Here is a 6183-nt window from a genome sequence, read left to right as displayed (position 1 = left end):
TCAGTGAAGTAGGGGGAGGCGGCTCTGGATGGTGAATAGAGCTGGAGTGACAGAGGATGAAGATCTACCATAGCCCTTCAGCATCAATTGCATATCAATTCAAACACTGATTTCTCCATAACAGAGGAACGGACTGGCCATGTAAAGGTATTGCTGGACTTTGTCTTTGAAAGAGCTACATGCACATATAAATTATCAGCAGGATTTCACACCACAAACTAATTCCCTTTTAAATAAGTGATTTGCACTTTCTTTTCTTCCATCAGGCATTTTTTAAAAGCAGAAGAAAACTATTCAAATGAACAGCAAAGATGTTTTACAATAGATATGAATAGGAACAGCCTTTCATGTGTTTTTTGAGCTATCCCCCTTTTTTTTCTTGTTGTTTTTCCTCCCGTTTTAGAGGGACTCTCCGAAAATGAGATAAAATAGCATCCCTGATATAATTGAAACTGCAGCCCGTTCTAGTCCTGTGTCAAAACAGGCTGCAGACTGACTATATACAGCTCCTGAGGAGTGATGGGAGAGCGTGCTCGGCCCTGATCGGGGTGCTCGGCCCTGATCGGGGTGCTCTATCGAGTAGTGAGCAGTGCAGTGTATCGCATGGTGCTTGGATCCCCGTAAGTGAATTATGAGAGAGCGAGAAAGACGCTCATGTTTGCAATTCACTTCCCTTATGCTCACTACTCGAGTCGGGCATGTCTGAGCCTCTGACATGCTCGATTTCAGTACCGAGTATTTCAGTGCTCAATCAACACTACTCCTAAGTGTTTCTACTCACCGGCTGCATCACACATCCCTCAGTCGGTGGCCAGAAGCAGGGCTGTGATTTGTGAAAAAGTATCTCTTCCTCGGGCTGAGCAGAGGGGGTAATCTCCAAGTTCATCCTCCTAAATGTTTAATTATTTTTCAGTTGGGTGAAGTCAGTCTCTGACCGCTTTCTAGCAGTGCACAGACTGAGGAGGATGAAGCTGGAGATAACCCACTTTGTGCTAACTGAGGAAAAGATGCATTTCTTCACATATCACAGCCCTCCTGGCCACTGACTCAGGTAAGTGAGATACAGCTCTTGTCAGTTGAGACACAGGTCTCGGGTATAGATGAGCGAACCTGAACTTCAAAGTTCAGGGTTCATACAGAACAGTTAGGCTATGTGCCCACGATGCAGAAATGCTCCGGATTTTTCCTGAGCGTTTCTGCATCTCCCCTGGCAGAAAAAATGCATGCGGATTGCACATGCGGATTGTACATACGTTTTTCCTGCCAGGGAGATGCGGATGTGAAGCGTTCTTCACATGCATTTCCGCATGCGGGTGTCAAGCGCTTTCCAAGCGATTTTAGCATCACATGGAAAGTGCTTGTCCACTTGGTCACACTATATAAATCCATGCAACCGGCATATAGTGTGACCGTAAGAATGTTGAAAAATAAAAAAATCTATACTTGCCTTCCGATGGCCCCCAGGTGTCTTGCTTCCCTCCGTTCTCCCTTGCCGGCAGAGCGCGGTACACTGAAGGACCTGCCGACGTCAGCAGCGCGTGACCCGTCACATGACTATGACGTCAGTGCAGGTCCTTCAGTCCATCGCGAGCTGCTGGCAAGTGAAGACGAGGACACCGGGGGCCATCAGAAGGTAAATATAACATATATTTTCAGCAGTAGAAGGGAAGGAAGGGAGACACAGATCCATTACTAGTGGGTAGGCGGAGCCCCACAGGATAGTTCACCTCAGATTTATAAAAAGTGACGACCGGCCCCTCCAGCTTAGCCTCCTCCTCCTACTCCCATGTTCCTCAGTCTGAAATTTTGAGGTCGCAGAGGATAGTTGCTGCCTTCGCAGCTCCTCAGAAGATTTTCTTATTTTTATTCCGGAGACCTGGACCCCCCCGTGGTCTAGAGGTCTCAGGGGGTCTCAGCGCTCCTGGGACCCCTGACCCTCCCCTGGCAGATCTGCGTACCCCCTAAGGAGGTCCCCGCAGAACCCTACTGGCCCCGGGGGATACAGGGCACTCCCTGGCGGAGACGCACACCGCTTGTGTGGGGTCCCTGCGTGCTCCGCCGTGGAGGGGAGCAAGGGCCACGGCGCCACACATCCCTGGGGGTCCCTGTGGCGCTCAGCTGGGTAAGTGCTCTTATGGAGTGCTGTCAGCGGCTGCTGCGGCAGCCGCTGTCACTGTATATGTGTTTTGTGGTGACTGCTGTTTTTTTCTGGCTTGCAGGGATTCCTCCTCTGCATGCAGCGTTTGATCCTCGGCGGGCAGGGGAGCGGGGATGGAGGATTCGCGCGCTCTGTCCGTACCTCGGCGGGGGGCGTGGCTTAGCGTTTCTCTGCTGTCGGTCTTCTTAGCTCGTGACAGGAAGTGCCTGGATAGCGCACGCTGGAGATGTCCCAGCCCCTTCTTCTTCCGGCCAGCATCCATCCTCGTGCTGCGGCTCCTACTCCCTGCTCCCCGCTCTCATCACACCGAGAAGAGCAGTCTCTACGCCAGCTGGTGAGTCTCTCCTGCCTTTTAGGCAGAAAGTTCCTTCTACAGCGCAGAGCACTTTCCTTATGTCCTAGCTGACAGGGTGTGCTGTATACGGCGCTGCTACTTCCCTGCTGAGATGGCTCTGACGCACACCTCACAAAAGGGTAGTGCGGATCAGTAGCGTTAACCCCTTCTGAACGGGGTCTGGCCCATTAGGCTGTTAACCCTCTCTGGAGGTGCATCCTTCTGGGATCAGAGGGTGCTTCTCTCTAGTCGGTTAGGTTAACTTTTGCTCTGCAGGCCGCTGGGGTAGCTTTTCTCCTTCTAGGAGGAGCTTTAACCCTTCAGTTCCGGGTGATATTTTGTGCAAGAACAGGCTGTGGTAGTGGAATTCACACATCCTTGGTTACTGCACCCATTGTAAGGTTATTACCGCCTTATCCGCGACGCTCGCAACTGTGTGGGGGCATGTCGGATCAGGAACCAGGGGGCACGGACCTCTCTCCCGGTCCGCTTCAGGATGGGTCACGCGTATCTGATACGCCGGGGTCTTCAACGGCATCAGGTTCGACGCTAGTTGGGGGTCTCAGTGATGTTAAGGTGGAGGCGCTCACTCGCTCCATTGACAGTCTGTCTGACCTCCTGGGTCGTTGGGTCTCTGCTAAGTCCCATCCGACGTCTAGAAGCAAGAAGCGTCACAGGCCTGTGGCGGTGCCGTCTCCTCCGCGCAGTGCGTCGGAGGCTTCAGAATCGCCGACAGACTCTTCTGGTGAGATCTCCGATTCTGATGAAGAGAATCGGCAGGATCGCTCTGCTTCGCTTTCGGGCCGCGTGGACGCTTTTGTTGAAGCTATGCGGGTAGCGTTACAACTGTCTGAAGTGATGGGGCGCCCTGGCAAATTGGCCCGGCTGTATCAGGATTCGCGTCGGGCTCGCTCGACGCTGCCGACGCACGAGGAACTTAACAAGGCGGTGGAGAAAGAACGCCTGTGTCCGGATAAACGTTTCCAAGGGTTGCGGTTTTTTGATGCCCTGTATCCCTGTTCCACGGAAACGATCACTAATTGGGTCCCCTCTCCTGAAGTGGACGTTCCTCTGTCTCAGCTGAGCAAATCCTCTTTGCTTCCTGTTAAAGGGAAGGTGAGTCTCCAGGACCCCCTGGACAGAAGGAAGGAGTTAGCGGCAAAGTCCATCTACGAGGCCGCGGGTCACGGATTCCGAGCGGCCTTGGGGGCCATGTGGGCTGGTGAGGCTTCGCTGCGGTGGTTGGATCAGCTGCGGACGGCATGGCGAGATGGAACTCCGCTGTCTGAAGTGGAAAGGCTCTTCCAGCTCTTGGAAGAGGCAGCCCGATAGGGCAAGGACGCAGTGCTGGATACTACTTCGGTGATGTCCAGGGCTCAATCCTCGGCCGTCACTGTCAGGAGAGCACTGTGGCTTAAACAGTGGACCGGAGACGCAGTATCCAAACAAGGTTTGCTGAGTCTGGCGTACAAGGGCGGTCAGCTGTTTGGTTCGGGCCTCACGGAGCTGATTGCTAAGGCCAAGGCCAAAGATACGGCTTTGCCGCAACGAAAGGCAGCGGTTTCTACGTCCGGCAAGTCAAGTGGTCGTCGGTCCTTTCGGCCCAGGGGTCGGTTCGGTCAGCCTTCTTGGAGATCGGATCGTCCCTCGTCTTCCGTAAAAAATACCTCCCAGAAATCCCATACTCCCTGGAAACAACATTTCCGTCAGGACAAGCGGGAGGTTGACAAAAAGCCCGCTAAGGCGGACTGACGCCAGGAACCCTCTCGAGGGCTCTCGGGTGGGAGGTCGTCTGCTACAATTCGGGTCGATTTGGGCGTCACACGTATCGGACGCCTGGGTGACGCGGGTTATGTCGGAAGGTTATTTCATAGAGTTTCATTCTCGACCCCCGGACAGGTTTCGTCAGTCGCGCATCCCGTCCGAGCCCAGGCTAGCTGCCGCACTGCTGCGGGAGGTCGACTCTCTTCTGCAGCAGGGTGTGGTGATTCCAGTTCCGCCGGAGGACCAGGGAAGGGGGTTTTACTCCAACCTTTTTGTGGTTCCCAAAAAGGAGGACAAATTTCGCCCCATTCTGGACCTCAAAGAATTGAATTTGCATGTCCGGACCCGGAAATTCCGTATGGAGTCTTTTCGCTCCGTCATGGCGGCCCTGTCGCAGCACGATTTTTTGGTGTCGATCGACATCCGCGACGCCTATTTGCATGTCCCTATCGGCAGGGCTCACCAGCGCTTCCTGCGGTTCGCCATATGTCAGGCCCATTACCAGTTTGTGGCCCTACCGTTCGGGTTGGCCTCGGCGCCCAGGGTTTTTACAAAGATTCTGATGGCGCTCCTTCGAAAGCAAGGAGTTACGATTCTCCCCTACCTGGACGACCTGTTAATTGTGTCACCCACAGCGGAGGAGGCGGTGACAGCTCGCGATCTCTTCCTTCAGCACCTGGAGGACTTTGGGTGGATGGTCAATTGGAAGAAGTCGTCATTGGAGCCGTCAAAGTCAATCCTGTTCTTGGGGATGCATTTCGACACGGTACGGGCAGTGGTGTCCCTGCCTCCGGACAAACAAGCGAACCTTCGTCACCATGTCCAGGCTATGAGGTCGGCGATGACGATGTCTCTTCGGAGGTGTATGTGCCTTCTGGGTCTGATGGTGACGGCAATGGAAGCGGTACCGTTTGCACAATTTCATTCCCGGGGTCTTCAAGATCTTATTCTGACCCGTTTGGACCGATCGCCGGCTTCGCTGGATCGCTGTGTCGGTATCTCCCACAAGGTGCTAGTCTCTTGGATGGTGGTTACGTCCGGAGACTTTATACCTGGGGAAATCCTTCCTACTCCCACGGTGGTCGGTCATTACCACCGATGCCAGCCTGACTGGCTGGGGAGGGGGGGGTTGGAACGATCTCTGGGTTCAGGGGGTCTGGTGGTCAGAGGAGTCGTCTCTGCCGATCAACATCTTGGAGTTGAGAGCGATATTTCTCTGCCTCCGACATTGGACGGTCCCTTTGAGCGGTCTGCCGGTCCGGATTCAGACGGACAATGCGACAGCGGTCGCATATATCAACCATCAGGGTGGGACGAGGAGTTCCAGACTCATGATGGAGGTCTCTCGGATCCTGGTTTGGGCCGAATCCAGGGTTCCAGCCATATCCGCGATTCACATCCCAGGAGTGCTGAATATCACTGCGGACTTCCTCAGTCGCGAGCAGGTGGATCCCGGGGAATGGGGTCTTCATCTAGAAGTTTTTGCAGTGCTGTGCTCCCGTTGGGGGACTCCCCAAGTGGACTTGATGGCATCCAGGCTGAACGCCAGGATTCCGACGTTCATGTCCAGATACAGGGACCCGGAAGCTGTGGCGGTAGATGCTCTAGTGGCCCCGTGGGACCAGTTCGAGCTGATCTACGTGTTTCCACCGGTATCCTTACTTCCACTGGTGATCCGGCGGATCAAACTAGAGCGTATTCCGACGATTTTGGTGGCGCTGGATTGGCCGCGGAGGGCGTGGTATTCAACGCTGGTGTCTCTTCTGGCGGCGCCTCCGTTTCCACTGCCTCTTCGCCCGGACCTGCTAACCCAAGGGCCCATTCGCCATCCGGACCTGAAGTCGCTTCGTTTGACGGCGTGGTTCTTGACACCGAGATCTTGACCCGTCGTGGGTTTTCGGCCGAAGTCATCGCCACCTTGCGGGCA

Source organism: Phyllobates terribilis, unplaced genomic scaffold (genome assembly GCF_046119375.1).
Source record: "Phyllobates terribilis strain yellow unplaced genomic scaffold, ASM4611937v1 Scaffold_7__3_contigs__length_470593459, whole genome shotgun sequence".
NCBI classification, from domain to species: domain Eukaryota; kingdom Metazoa; phylum Chordata; class Amphibia; order Anura; family Dendrobatidae; genus Phyllobates; species Phyllobates terribilis.
The sequence above is the reverse complement of the archived record's forward strand: the minus strand, read 5'-3'. Positions refer to the sequence as shown.